Below are 17,059 nucleotides of genomic sequence, written 5' to 3'. Positions count from 1 at the left end.
TATTTTGGAGATTTCTTGCACTATCTAGTGCTTCTGAGACCTACAAAAACACATGACATAACCAATGCATATTCCCTTTAGCTTTTATGCCTTCAAAAATGATATATCCTTTTATGCATACAGACCTTTTATTTTATTTTCTTCCTTTTTTCTCTCATAAGAAATGTTTGTGTTCATGTTTTAAATATCCAGTTTTTCTGGTTATTTATCCATTAGAATTTAATTTAATTATCCTTCAGAGTTCAGATTGTGACATTCTGAAGTCCAAGTACATGACTGAAAGCTCTCAACCTTTCCTGATTTAGTTATCTTGAACTTTAACATATTGTGCTAACTTTTTCTCAAGGTTTGTGATTTCTTCAGCCCTTCAAGCAATCCTTCCTATTTGGGGAATTATATTCAAGACAGCTGACCCTCCTGTACCTTGTTCCATCTTTTAAAAAAGGCAATTGTCTGTAAAGACAGTAACATGTTTTTGTATTTCTGTTTTCCAGCAGATACCACTTTAATTGAAGTGCCTCATTACCACTATAGCCTTTCCTCTTGAGAACTTGCTGAGGTGATTTAAATAAATACTGTTCATTTTCTTCATCCGGCTAGTGGGCCAGCTAAAAACTCCCACAATAATATCTCTTTGTTTTCTTAACCTTTTTAAATTTAATCCAATGTTTCAATATTACTTCCATATCATGGTCACTGCTTTTTCCTCACAGGCATATAGTATCTTTATATACCAAGCTATTCCATGACCCATTTTAATTTGGTCTACTTTATATGAAGTGGTGGGATATGCATCCTTATTAAATCTAAAGGCTACTAAAATAGTCATGACTCCAATTCTACCACTTTTAGTGATTCCTAGAGTCACCTTGAATTGAGATGGATGGCAAATTAATTAATTAATTAATTTCCTGTCAGGACCTATTTGCCTTTTTATTTTAGAATTTCTAATTTCTGCTGTTTTCACATTCTTTGTGTATAATATATAGAAATTGGAGATGTCACTATTTAGTGGGTGTATCAACCTATCAGACTGGAGATTTCTCAGTATTTTTTCCATCACACATTCTCCATTACTGTGAACAGACTTGTTACTAATGCCTGTTTTTCTATCTGTCTTTCTACCATTGTGTGTGTATCTAAATTATACATTCCCATTGTATGTTCTAAATGTCCATTATATATTCATTGGAGGAGTCCAAAGTCTGGTGGAGAGTGTATATAATCCATACTTTAATTGGAGAGGTAAGCAAAGGTTAAATATTATAGTTCACCAATATAATTTCTATAGCATATTCTAAATACAGTGTTTCTTTTTCTTTCTGGGAATCTCGGAGTAGACAATTCTTTAATATGACAATCATTCAAGTTTTGCTATAAGGCCTGATACAGAAAAAGAGATGATTGATTACTTCAATGATCAAGTTCAATGTGAAATTGACATGACATATAAGTAAGAAGTTGGAAACATTCAACGTTAAAGAGGAAAATGTAGTTGGATTGTATGGCTTAGGAAACCAAAATGAAACAAGAGACTGACTTATCAGTTCCTGCCATTCCGATGAATTCTTCTGAAAATTCTATATATTTTCTGCAATATATTAATGTCTTCAAATGCCCCAAATAACACCTTTATACATGAATATCATCAGATAGAATATACAGAAAATATTCTAATATTGGGAAAGAGAAAAGGATAACCAAGGTGGAGTCAATTATAGTTGTAAAACTTGGAAGACCTTATTAGGGACAGATCCTCATGGAGAAAATATATCTACTTTATGTAGTTTCTAGGAGATAAAAATGACTTAACAGCATATAATCAATCAATGAATCATGTGCAATTTATAAATTAATGCTACCAATGGAGATTTTCAATATACAAATGAAAGTCCTTCCAATTTGGAGATAGAATTAATTAAAGGGAAACACTTTCTTTAACAAAGTTAAAATGTCTTCATTGTTACCTATATAGTACATGTATACCTCTGCTTCTAAAAACAATACAATGCAATGCAATGCAATGCAATTCAATACAATACATTATTGCCTATATGTTGTCAACTCAGTATTGATCATATATTTTTCTGCAATATAATTATGCATTTCAAGGGCCAGTGTATATACTGTCTGATAGGGTAGTTTTCAGAAAAAAATAAATAAAAATAAAAGAATCCTTCTCATTAAAAGTGGTATAGTTTATTTGCTGCTGCATGAGTAAGATTGAATTTTAAATGAATCCAGTTCATCTCAGGCATGTTTCTCCCAACTTTGCTATTGGCAGATTCCATAAAAGAACTATTTCTAAGTGCAGGTTTGTTTAAAGGTTAGCACAACCACTGACAGATTGATCCGAAAGAGATTGCTTCAAGAACTCTTTGAAAATAGATGTGCTTAGGACAACAACTTATAAAATGAGTCATTTTATTCATCACTTTCTTTAAGGCAAGCATTACACTTCAAAACATATTCCATAAGCAATGTTATATTTCAGAGGAAATTTTTCATATCTTTGTAATAACCATATTAGAAAAGTTCCATTTTCAAACTGGGGAAGAATAAAGTCATTTGTCACTAACAAGACATTTTTTGTAGAAGCTCTTGATTCAGATCTTTAAGAAAGGTGGCTTCCATCTGGGATTTTCTAGCACATTAAGCTGATAATGACAAATTCAAAGGATTAAATTATAAAAATGATTGTGTTGTGGTAGAGCAGCACTATAAGCAAGCTACTTGGTGTTGAAGAAGTCCCAGATAAAAATAAAATGGAGTAATGCAGGTTGTGATAATGTAGTTTAGTGTAGTTTATATATTTAAATAGATATTTAGCTGTTTTAGATATTTTTCTCATTTTATAAATGGAACACATATACCCTGCATACCCTGCATCACTGGAAACTTTCAAGAAGAGACTAGCTTGCCATCTGTCAGAAATGGTGCAGGGTCACCTGCTTGGGCGGGGTTGGACTAAATGACCTACAAGGTCCCTTCCAACTCTGTTAATCTATCTATCTATTATCTCACAGACATGGATTAAAGCAAATGTTTTCTGTAAGCTGCTATCCCATGTTCTTTTCTATGAAGATACAAATACCCCACTGTTTTGTGTATTTTAATATGCTTTTATTTGGAGGAGCAAGAAATATTAGACCATCTGAGTCACAGAAAGATTTTGCTGATGGAGTGACTATCATCTGTAATGCATGCTGAGGTTCAGATGGAATGTGTATATGTTGGGGGTTGGGGTGGAAATAAACAAAATGGCATTTTTCCTGTGCAAAAACCAATTACTCATCCTAAATGCATGCATATTATATAAGTCAGGCAATCTGGTAATCAGGTGCAGGGTTTTTTGAGCTGGAAGGATTTGAAATGCATCTCTTCATATTATACAACCTCCTGAGCTTGTAATTTGTCTCCAAACATCTATCCATTATTCAGAAAATGTTAATAAATTCAGTAGCCAACATATAAGTGTTTGTGTCAAGCATAAACTCTTTGAGTTACAGAAAACAACCCTAGACCAAATTTATCCACTCCTGGGAATAGTCATTATGGAATCCATTTATTTTACTTGGATTTCAGAAGTAGTTGTTTGATTGATTATGTGCCTTCAAGTCATTTTTGACTCCCAGCAACTATATAGATAGATCTTCCATGCTGATCTATCCCTAACTTGTTTTGTCAAGTCTCCCAATGATGGACAAATTGCTACCACAAGTGAGTTTGTCCATCTTGTAATCATTCATCTCCTTCCATCTTTTCCAGCATTAGAGCACTTCACATAATGAGTCTGAAGTAAGTTAATTTGAACCTGATCGTGTGTGCCTCAAGTGAGACCCCTGGGTTGATCTGCTTAATCTACCATCAGTTTGCTTTCTTGGCTGTCCACAGTATTCTCAGGTGTCTTCTCCAATACCAAAGTTTAGAGAAACCAATATACACTGCTCAAAAAAAATAAAGGGAACACAAAAATAAGACATCCTAGATCTGAATGAATGAAATATTCTTATTAAATACTTTGTCCATTACATAGTTGAATGTGCTGACAACAAAACCACACAAAAATTATCAATGGAAATCAAATTTAGCAACCCATGGAGGTCTGGATTTGGAGTTACACTCAAAATTAAAGTGGAAAAAAACACTACAGGCTGATCCAACTTTGATGTAATGTCCTTAAAACAAGTCAAAATGAGGCTCGGTAGTGTGTGTGTGGTCTCCACGTGCCTGTATGACCTCCCTACAATGCCTGGGCATGCTCCCGATGAGGTGGCGAATGGTCTCCTGAAAGATCTCCTTCCACACCTAGACTAAAGCATCCTGGACAGTCTGTGGTGCAACGTGGCATTGGTGGAATGGAGCAAGACATGATGTTCCAGATGTGCTCAATTGGATTCAGGTCTGGGGAATGGGTGGGCCAGTCCATAGCATCAATGCCTTCATCTTGCAGGAACTGTTGACACACTCCAGCCACATGAGGTCTAGCATTGTCTTGCATTAGGAGGTGCCCAGGGCCAACCGCACCAGCATATGGTCTCACAAGGGGTCTGAGGATCTCATTTCAGTACCTAATGGCAGTCAGGCTACCTCTGGCAAGCACATGGAGGGCTGTGCGGCCCCCTAAAGAAATGCCACCCCACACCATTACTGAGCCACTGCCAAACCAGTCATGCTGGAGGATGTTGCAGGCAGCAGAACGTTCTCCATGGCGTCTCCAGACCCTGTCACATCTGTCACATGTGCTCAGTGTGAACCTGCTTTCATCTGTGAAGAGCACAGGGTGCCAGTGGCGAATTTGCCAATCTTGGTGTTCTCTGGCAAATGCCAAACGTCCTGCACAGTGTTGGGCTGTAAGCACAACCCCCACCTGTGGCCATCAGGCTCTAATACCACCCTCATGGAGTCTGTTTCTGACCATTTGAGCAGCCACATGCACATTTGTGGCCCACTGGAGGTCATTTTGCAGGTCTCTGGCAGTGCTCCTCCTGTTCCTCCTTGCACAAAGGCAGAGGTAGCAGTCCTGATGCTGGGTTGTTGCCCTCCTACAGCCTCCTTCACGTCTCCTGATGTACTGGCCTGTCTCCTGGTAGTGCCTCCATGCTCTGGAAACTACGCTGACACACACACAGCAAACCTTTCCACAGCTCGCATTGATGTACCATGCTTGATGAGCTGCACTACCTGAGCCACTTGTGTGGGTTGTAGATTCTGTCTCATGCTACCACTAGAGTGAAAGCACTGCCAGCATTCAAAAGTGACCAATCCATCAGCCAGAAAGCATAGGAACTGAGAAGTGGTCTGTGGTCACCACCTGCAGAACCACTCCTTTATTGGGGATGTCTTGCTAACTGCCTGTGCTTTCCACATGTTGTCTATTCCATTTGCACAACAGCATGTGAAATTGATTGTCAATCAGTGTTGCTACCTAAGTGGACAGTTTGATTCCACAGAAGTGTGATTGACTTGGAGTTACATTGTGTTGTTTAAGTTCCCTTTATTTTTTTGAGCAGTGTATTTCTTATCCTACTTCTTTAAAGGCCAACTTTGTTTCCATAGAATATCACAAGGAACACCATAGCTTGGATGATTCTATTCTTTCTAACTATAGACATATCACAGCATTTGAATATCTTTTTCAAGACTTCATGGCTGCTTTACTGAGTAGTAGTTGTGGCATATTTCTTGACTTCTTGTTCTTTTACCATTGATGGTTGATCAAAAAGGTGGAAGCTACCCAGCACTTCAATATCTTAACTGTCAATCCTGTGGCTGATTGCTTTGCCCATTGTCATCATGAATTTGATGTTCTTTATATTTAATTTTAATCGTATTTTGTCTCTGTGCTGTTTATTTTTTATTGAGAAATTTAGAAACCACCTATTTCCCTCACAGAGGGATTCTAAGTGGTATAGGCAGAAGGAAGGCTTTTAAGGCACTAACCAGTCAGTCAACTCAGTGAGTTCCAAGGGAGTTGGCAGAGCCAGGTCTTTAGACATTTCCAAAATGACAGGAGAGAGTGGGCACCTTGCATCTGAGGTAAGAATGCTTGAAATTGTGGGTCAATGGCAGAGAAAGTTCTCTTCCTGGATCCCACCACTCAGAATTCTTTAACTGACAGGGTCTACACCATGCTTACTTTCCCTGACTCACCAGGTGTGATAGTTTGATGTAATGGGACTGTCTTTTACTTCAGAAGCAGTACTGCTATAGCAAATCTACATTTTGGTTCTAATATTGGCACATAAAATATTTGGTAGCAATATTGGCACAATACATTTTCCCTTAGGTGCATTGTCCAGGCTTCAAAGACAACATATCACTACAAGTACTGTATTAGTGGAACATAATAGTGAAACAAGAAGGCAAGAAAGAAAAGGCCAATTTACTCACAACTTTCATTGGAGTAATGAGGAAAAGATCATTTACCCACTTGTAATCCTACTTTCCCTGACATTTTAGTTTGGGATACAAACTGGGTAAAATTGAGACAAATATGTCTATACACAAATATGGCTTTTCTCTCAAATAACCCCAAATATTCAAATCCTATTTTTAGATTTAGGCTGGCTAAACGTTTATTTGTTCCCCTTTTTCCTAATTAATTTGTTCTAAATAAGATAAATTAGAATGGCAGCAGGGAAAATCTCATCAGGTTCAGAAGCAAAATAAAACACATGGCAATGATAAAGTACAGTTTGCTTTGGCTTAAGAACATCCTGGATTTATTACCTTTATTTGTCCAGCTATACCTAATTTGTTAAGAAAACAATTAAGAATTGAATTTAGATAAAAGAAAATCACAGCATAAATCTCATTCTCACTTCAGTCCTTTCATCTGTCTTTATAAATGAATGGGTGGTATCTACATTCTTGTATTCCTAATTATAGTTCTTGTCCCCAGTTCATCTGTTATCATGATTAAGTCTGAGCCTATTCTTAAAACCTTAGATGTCCCACTTACATCCATGATTGGCAGTTGAGAATATTGTACTACAACTAGTTGATGATAGAATGAAGTAACATCCTTTAGAGATCAAAGAAAAAGTACTTGAAGCAGCAAGCAACTTTGTCACAAGAACTTTAGCATCCAGTATATGTTCAATCTTTAAATTGATGGCTACTAGTTTTTGTCTAGCAATATTATTACTTTTACAAAGATGGATGTGTATGAAGATTGTGATTATATTAATTTTTTTCATTCTTATTTCCTTTTGGAGAATACCAATTCTTGAGTTTTGGACCTGACCTGTGCACAATAAAAACAAATTTGCAAGAAATGTGCTTTTAACCCTGGACATTGGGATCAGCTTTCTTTGTTGTGTATGGAATCAATAAAGCTATGCACCTATTCTTAGTATGCCCTTTGGGGACAAAGTTGACAAATTGGCTTAAGATTACCCAGCCCATGATTCTCGCCCTGGGTATATTAACATGAATCTGTCGAATATTTTGTCAAGCAGAATACATGGTTAAAAGATGGATTTGGCTAGCAAAAATTGCAAAAACAAGCTAAGAAATAAAGGACTTCCAAGTAAATAAATTGCTGGAATAAGATTAATAAATCAATTGCTTCCACTAGAATGCTCCAGGACACTATACGTTCATATGTCATGCAATTCAGTAATCCTGTTTTTGAGAAGAAAAATGCTTATTCTAGAAACTACCGGTATTGGATTTTTAGTGATGTTTGATAAGTAAACAAAAGATTAGGCATAAATTGTGTTGGCCACCAATGTTCTGATAACTTAATTTCTTTCAAGTGTTCCAACACTTGAAACTAGTTTACATTGTGAGTAGTTTATATGATCCTCTCTAGGGAAGTGATTTATTGCCTCTTGCTCTTTGTACCAATGCAGTTTTACTACTCCAATTTGTATTGGCCAATATATTGACACAGAGCCACTCTTTCTCAAAATGAGAAGATAAAAACTGACCACTCTTGGTAAAAATTGAGAATAATCTTTTTATAATCTCACATCATGTAATTCAGCCCAAGGCAGGCTGTCCTATACTTTAGTGCTTCAGTTAGAGAACTGATGTTGCAAACAACTTTAGTGAAAATTAGTAGGGGATACATAGAAAAATCTTAAATATCATGGATTTGCATAATTCATAGAACCAGCAATTTTATTTTTATATATTGAAGTACTGAATATTATTCAGAACCAATGCAAGCTAGTGAACTTACTGAATACTTCTGCCTCCTATTGGGCTGAGAAAAAATAGCTGGCCCAAAGTTACTTAGCCACAGTTTCATGGGAGACCCAGAACCAACATCTATTTTCTAGACCAGTGTCTTGATCACTGGCTATATATTGGTAGGAGAATGAATGTAGGAACCAGTTCAGTTAAGTGGTAAGCTGTGAATGTCAATTTACTTTGTATCCTGAGAGGAAAACAAAACTCATTTGAAGTGATTTTGCCTGCTGCAGAAACCATAGCATCTCTCTGTTCAACTTCTGGCTAGTCCAGTGATATATCGCCTGAAGTTCTGAACATATCACTGGAGAAGAAATCAGGGTATTCTTCTAGCCAATGGAGCAAATGAGTCTTCAGCTGGCCCAGGGATCCTTTCTTAAACATTTGCGTTTGTCATTCATTCCATTTCCAGGTTCAAACTCGTTTGTGAAAATTTAACAGTACAATCATGTATATTAAGTCAGCAGGTTCAGGTGTCTGAAGAATTGCCATCTTCTACAAAAATACTGTCAAAATCTTTGATGGAGGTCTGGGTCATGGTCTCTCCACAGAGAAAGGGAGGCAGGAAATAGCCAGCTGTAATTCCTTGAATCTCTTTTTTATATTTTTTTAATATTTTATTTATTTTTTATAAAAAAATTAAGTAAGCTAGTTTATATTGTGTTTATTTCCTTATTTTAAATGTAATTTGTGTGCTGTCTAAATAGAAAGGATATATTCTATTAATTAAATAAACACATGTTCAGCTACCCTCAGGCGTGGGATTCTACCAGTTCTCACCTATTTGCTAGAACCAGTTGTTAATATTCTGGGCAGTTTGAAGAAGCGGTTGTTAGAAGAAATTACTGGCCTAATCCTGTAAGGAAGGCAGGAAGGAAACATTCTGGTGTTGCTTACAGAAACTGCCTCTCCATTATTACATTCTCCCTTATTACATTCTTGGCAGGACTAGACTTCCTGTCTCAGGAACATCTCTGGGGGTTTTTTCCCCTCCTTTGCTGGTACTTTGCTTGTGTGGAGTGACCATTTAAAGTTACAATGGCACTGAAAAAAGTGACTTATGAACATTTTTCACACTTACAACTGTTGCAGCATCCCCACAGCCATGAGAGGCAAGGTGAGATGTGTGCCTCAATGTGAGTGATATTGAGTTGGCCATGCCCAGCCAGTCACATGACCAACAAACCACGTCCACCAACTTAGCCATGCTCACAGAACCAGTTGTTAAAAAATTTGAATCCCACCCCTGACTACCCTACCTAGTTTCTGATCATTTATAAATTTGTGCAAACATAAACATTAAAAATATTGTTTTTTTAATTGCAGAAATAATTCAGATTTCAGTAATATTATAAAGAGGAATATCTGACCACATTCCTTGTCCCACAGCAATCTTTCTGTGTCCTTTCATCTTGCTAGCTTGTTATTCTTTTCTCTCCATCACTGGTTGTCTCCTTTCCTGAAAACAATTTGGGTTTCAAAAGCCCTGAAGTTTCTGTAGACTATGTCAGTTAGCTTGGATTATTTGAGATCTAAGGATCATTTTGCTTATACTTTCAACCTAATGGGTTCTTTCATCATTCCTTACAATACTTTCATTTTAGTAAATAAATACCTCTTGCACCATGCTCTACCTGTAAATCTCTCAACTGTTTAGTTTCCTTAATTGAAAATCAGTCTTATTCTATAACCTGTAAACCTCTCAACTGTTCAGTTTCCTTAATTGAAAATCAGTCTTATACTATAATCACATTAAGGGTCAAAGAATATGCCTCTGAATCCTATTTGTGCCCTTTCCAACAATGACAACAGCCATAGTTCATGAAATACCAATCTCATGTTGTTCCTAAAAAAATGCACCTCTCAGATTTTTGTTTTGGTGATTTGATGCCATGAGCTGGACCATGCTATTTCTGTGTCAACAAGTGTTTATCAATTGTTACATTGGGGATGGGTTTTTGTTCTCAAATTCCCAGCCTAACCTTTAAACTCTAATTCTGTAGAGTAGCTGAGTAGGAACTAATAATTTCAGGAGAGCATTTCTCCTTCCTTGATAACATTGTCTATGAATTTCAGGAAGATTACAATGCTATGTAGCATAGTTCTCCATCTTCATTTTATCATGGCAAAAGTTTTCCTCCACAGTAGATAATCATTAAGGAATTTGCTGTTGTTGAATAACAGGTAATTCTTTACAAAATTGCCATGAGGATGATAATTAAAGGCTCAGTATTAAAAGTTTATGTGACAAGAGTAGGAGAACCAGTAATGCTCTTTAGATTGTAGTGATTAACTTTGTGCCACACCATATTACCTAGCTGTGTAATTAAAAGAAAAAGCAGCAAAAACCTATATAATGCATCAGAAACAACTTAAATGGATGAATTGATGAACTAAATCATCCCCAATTATGAGGTTGCATGCTTTCATAGTATGGAAAAAAATAATGTGTAGGAAAATGTGATTAAGGGAAAATGTTTTACCCCACATTTCACCCCAACTATTCACACAACTAACCATGGTGATGTCAGAATAATGGAATATGCATCATGACATCACAAGGCAAACTCTGCTCATTTTGTAATTATATGCAATGATAGAATAAATAAAATAAAATAAAAAAACTGATTGCATTTGCATTGTGACAAAATAACACATTTTGTGGTTTGCTCCATGCTGTCTGTGGATATTCATGCCTCACCATGTATTTTTTTTCTGAATATCTAGTCCATGGGTGTCAAACTCATGGTGTCACATTACCATCAGGTGAACGTATCACTACATTTGTTCCTTCACGGAGCTGGGATGGGTGTGATCTTCACATGACACATCAGATCTGTGGTCCACCAGTTTGACACCACTGATCACCAGATTTACTATTCTCTTTGGTTTGGAGAAAATGCCTGTTTTACTCAGTAATCCTATCTTTCTAAAAGCTTGGAATATTGTTCTTTTCACTTTTCCCTCTTTTATCACTATCCTCATTAATTCAAAGACAGTAGTAGGACATGTGCATATGTGTGCATGCACCCACACCTATACCTATGGGTGTGCATATATCTATGGGTGTGGGTTTGCACATGCATATTTTGTGTGTGTGCTTAAAATGATGGGAAATCTAAATGGCGTTTGCACAGCAAACAAGCATGAGCACATAGATAGATAATTAAAACATTTATTAGACCTTTGACAAATTATCTTTTAAGAACATCATTGATGTTTTTACAATGTCTAGCCAAAACTGAAAAAAGATAACGGATCAATTTTAATGACAGTTTCAGCAAAAGGACACAAAAATCTTTTCCAAGTAAAATACAATATTGCAGTTAGATGAAAAACAGTGGGAAAGTAAACTGTCAAGTGAGTGACTCACAAGAACAGAGCATAAGTTTATGAGTGAACCAAATAACAGCATCCAGCCAAGAACAGGAAGAGGGAGAGAAGCTTTGTCTCATGGCTCAGGTCTATTGCTTTTAGAAAGAGGTTCAGATTTGCTACATTCTTGTTGCTAAGGGCAGCAGAACACAGCAATTTAAACTTCTTCACTCAGAGGAAAAGGAACAATTTATGACTTCTTCATTCTCTGCAGTGATAGCTATAGTTTGCCTTGCTTGCTCACAGCTTAAAGAGATGCATTTGACTCAGCACTGTTAAACACAAGTAAGGAGCAAATAAAATACTGTTTTATTTCAGAATATGGAAAAAAAGTATTCACCAAACTCTTTATGGGTTCAGTTAACGTGACATTTTGGTAAAAGTTAGGACTGGTTTCCACTATGCAACTTCAGTCTTGATGCTGGTTACAAAGCTCTCCCAGCCAACAAATTACAGACTGTCAGCAATTGCAGGTTCATGGTTGTTAATATACATTGATCATGTGCTCAGCTGCCATTGATGAATCAGGCAGAAAAGCCCTTGAGCCTTTTGCATTAGTGTTTCCCATATTTATCTTTACCTTCCAGGACCTTAAATTCTTACCTTCAATGGACTCTCACTATGGATCTGAGGAATAGTGACAAAGCTCAATGTGTTAGCTATGTAAAATTTATTACTCCTGCACTCAATGTCAGGGTTTCCGCGATTACCCTAATTAAATTATGAGCCTCGAGCCAAGCTTCAAAAGAACCCAAAGTTGACACTCAATTTGTTAGAGTTATCCAGAGTCATAATTCTTACCTTACATTAAACAAATGTACTTCTTTTATCTCCAAAACCTACTTCTGCAATACTGTCTATTGGCTGCTGACTAACTTAGTTTCAATTGGTTATAGCAATCCAAGCTATCACCTAAAATTATTTATTGGGCCTTAATCATTTCCCAATATGGTCATTATATGCACTATGTAGTAAAGGAGAATTCTATAGGTCAGACACAACACAGGAATGCTGGTAGGTGTATGTGTGTGTAGGGGGGGAGCATGTTAGTCTTCCCAAGGTCTTCATTATCCATTTTGATGGACAATAACACTGAGGGATCATTCAACAGAGTTTCAACAGACACACTATTTCATCCCACTATACTCTATGACAACCTAACCATGTGGGGTGGATCTCTAATGCAATATGTGATCTTCATATTATCCAATTGACAATTCTATGATAGCATATATATACTTCAGTGTGAAATTTACTTAATATTGTTCTGTGTGTATAGGAAAAATAAATAATATGGATAATACCATTAGATTCATGGAACTTCAATACAACCCATATATCCTTGTCTCCATCTCCCAATCTCTTGTGTGCAATCTGTATATTTGTAAATTTTATTTATTTGCTGCCCATCTTTAGTCTAGCGGTGACTAGATTAATGTTAAAATGACTGCCCTCATTCTAAAAACATTCATACCAAGTTCTCTTCTTCTCCAAACATTAGCATACAATAAATTGGATAAGTGGCAGTTGCATGGGTGGGTAAGGAGAGGGTCCAAGTATGTGTAAAGGCATATTCCAGATGTAGATCTTACCTGAGGATGGAGCAAACATGGTCATTAATTCCCCAAACCTAGTGGTCTTCAATTGTTTTAACACTACATTTCTATCCATCCCTAATTATACACATGCCACATATTCCATATTTCTTTATTCTGGTGTTACAAATCCTACTATTTGAAGACTCTCAAGGAAAGCTAGTGAAAATAAAGACAGCACTGAATTGTAAAGTAAATGAAAACAACCGTTCACAATCAAGTTTTCCATTGTAAGCTATCTACCAGTTCCTTCAGAAAACCCTAGAAGGTAGTATTCAATTGAGATTTATGGAACTTTCGCCTGGTAATCTTGTAGATTTTGCTGCCACAGCAAGACAAATATAATCCAGCTATAAAACTATAAAGACTGTAGGTTTAAAGCTTGAATTAAGGGTACTGAAGTGTGACTATATGCTGTTTACTCAAAAGGAAGTCCTATTAAATCACGATCTTGTAGTGCATGCTCAAGCAGAACTTCTATTTGCATTTGCATTTATACTCTTAAAGTCATCAAGACATGGATACCTAAGTAATACTCTACTTTACCCACCATACTGATCCTCAATTCCTTGCTTACTTTTGATGTTTCCTGACCATGCAAAATAGTATGGCAGGTTGATAGGTGAGAGAAGATGGCCCCCACAACAATTACACTTCTAACCAGGCTGTCCAACTCCCGGCCCATGGACCGGATGTGTCATACACTGGCCACACCCACACCCAGTTTAGTGAAAGGGAAAAAAGTCCTGATACGTCACACAATGATGACGTGATGATGTGAGTTTGTCACCCCTGCCTCAAACCCTTGAGCTCTTGATGACTACTTTATAGTTAGGGTTGCCAGTCTTCATAGGATCTTCTGAGGCAAAGGGAGGTCAGGTATAGTGTCACAGTAAAGAAGGTAATAAAAAATAAAGCAGTATATAAAAATTAAAAACATAATGTAATGTAACATAACATAGGCTTCCTCAAAAAGGTGACTCTTTTTGAAATGAGCCAGGAAATTGGGTTCAAAAGCAATTTGGTGACTGCATGTTTGATATCTGTCCTTTCTTCCTAACTATTGTTTAGCATTTAGGTTCTTCTGATACACAAGAGAACTGTTTTTCCTTTATTTAGCAAACATTATGAGACTGCTTTCTATTTTATTATTTATTCATTATTAAATTTATTGCTGCTGATCATACTACAAAGTGACTCTTTCGATCCTATTCCTTGCACCTGCACTGGATAAATGAATTACCCTGGTAAGGTTTGAGGTTCTATTTGATGATGCTCTTGGATAAGATAATCCTATTGACATGAAATAGGAAAAAAGCTCAAGAGAAATAACAAACCTTCAGAAGTTGTGGCAATAGCAGCAGCAGCAGCTTTATTTATCAGAGTAATTTTTGCAATGTTGTGCAGGCTGCAAAATATTGAACACAATTAGGAGTAGGAGGACTATGGAATGCAGAAACCATTTCATGCCACATATTGGCAGGAGTTCCCATGGTTTGCTACAGAAATATTAAGGCTCATGTGTGAAGCATTTAGCAAATAATGCAGACTTGAGATATTGATACAGAACAGCCAAGATCAAATGTTTCCTTACTCTTAAACTCATCAATGATTTCCACCATCTGGGAACAAGCAGCCAGGAGAAACCCAATCTAAATGTTTGTTGATAATATAGTTTATTTTATTAATGCCAGTTCTTCAGAGATCATACATTTCACTGCATAACTCCCCGTAGTATCTCATTGTATTTATCTTTATTTTAAATATTTGCTTAGGCATAATTTGGCCAAATAGTTCCTTTTCTAAAGATTCTGAAGGATAAATATACTTTTTTTCCTGGAACTGTGAAGGTTTTGACCAGTTTCACCTGCCACCACTCAATTCTCTATCAATACAGGCCTTCATTAACATGTTTGAAAAGCACATTATGTTGGGAGACTCTTTTCAAGTAGTATCCATTCCTAGAAATGGTAACGTGGAAATGGCCTTACATAAATTAATACATTTCTCCAATCTACAGTTTAGTTACAGGCTGAAAGAAAGACCCATAGTACAAGATAGCAGTCTTCCAATATTTGAGGGGCTGCCACAGAGAGGAAGGGGTCAAGCTATTTTCTAAAGTGCCAGTAGGCCAGACAAGGAAAAATGGATGGAAACTGAACAAGGAGAGATTTAACCTGGAAATAAGGAAAAACTTTCTGACAGTGAGGACAATCAACCAATGGAACAGCTTGCCCTAGGAAGTTGTAGGAGAGCCATCACTTGAGACCTTCAAGAAGAGATTGGACTGCCATTTGTCAGAAATGGTGTAGGGTCTCCCACTAGGGCAGGGGGCTGGACTAAGGTCCCTTCCAACTCTGATTATCGGTTAAATCTGTTACACTTAAATCAAGTCAATTATGTTTTATTAATATTTTTTCTTGGTTGGTTGATACACCTGGACTGAGCCATATTCATAAATGAGATGTATATGTGTAGGTTGTTTTCCTCATAAAAGGGAAAACAACGGGCTTGGAATCACACCTTCACCATAAAATGTGAATCCTGTGACCACCTGGATAGATCCATGTAGTTTTCTTGGCATCAGTACAAAACTGGTTTGCGACTATCTTTTAACAGAATATTTTTTCTACTTTCCAGTCTAGTCTCTTTTCTTTTTTTTCCCAATTGTTAGGAAAGAACTTTATTTTTTTTTCATTTTTTAATTATGCTTTTTTATGTTTACATATCTCATTCTCATCTTTAACAATACTGTGGCATCGTTATTACATATACAGCTTTCCATATATTTATATTCATTTATATACATGTCTATGCATTTTTCTTATTTCTACTATTCTTTTTTTTATATATTTTTTATTTTTTAATAACAAGATAAACATAAGCATACATAACAAGATAAACATAAACATACCACAAAAAACATAAAAATATCCTTCTTCATGAATTTACATACAGTGCATCGATTGGTTTACCACTTTTTTTTGTGCATCCATTTCCTAGTCACTAGTATAATTATATTACATAATAGCTCATATTATCAGCCAATAATTGTATAACCTAATATCATCACTAAAAAAAATCATTTATCTATAATTTTGTTAATTCATATTTTAACGAGATAACTATAGTTTACTTAATTTATTTTGCAATAAATCATAAGATCATACCAAATCTACCTTAATAATGTTTTATAAAGATAATATCAAGAAAAAAAATTTTTTTATGCTAAATCTGAATATTCTATCATTATGTTTTATTATCTAACCATTGATGAAAAAAGGTCCCAAACTTCATAAAATTGTTTATCCTCTTGTTCTCTGATTTCAAATGTCAATTTACTCATTTCAGCACAATCCAATATTTTCTTAATAATTTCTTCTTCTGATGGAGTTTTCTCACTCTTCCAGTTCTTAGCAAATACAATCCTAGCCGCTGTTAATACATTTACAATCAAATACTTCAAATTTTTATTATATATATCAGGTAAGATTCCCAATAAAAAAATCTCTGGTTTCAAGTCTATATGTGTCTTTGTCATTTTTTCCAACCATATGCGAATTTTAGTACAATATTTTCTAGCGTCCTCACAAGTCCACCACATATGGTAGTATGAGCCAGGTATCTGATGACATTTCCAACATTTTTCAGATTTGTTCTTAAACATTCTTGCAATTCTTGTCGGGGGAAAATGCCACCTGTAAAACATCTTATACAAGTTTTCTTTGTAAGCTGATGACATTGTCATTTTATAATTTTGAGACCACAATTTTTCCCATTTCTCCAAATCAATCCCATATCCAAAATTCTTCCCCCAAACAATCATCGTTTCTTTAACTTGTTCCTCCTCTAATAAAATTTCCAACAAATAAGTATATAATTTTTTA

The sequence above is a fragment of the Pseudonaja textilis genome, chromosome 8 (assembly GCF_049901715.1).
Source record: "Pseudonaja textilis isolate UNSWEBS1 chromosome 8, rPseTex1.2, whole genome shotgun sequence".
NCBI classification, from domain to species: domain Eukaryota; kingdom Metazoa; phylum Chordata; class Lepidosauria; order Squamata; family Elapidae; genus Pseudonaja; species Pseudonaja textilis.
This window is presented reverse-complemented; position numbering follows the sequence as displayed.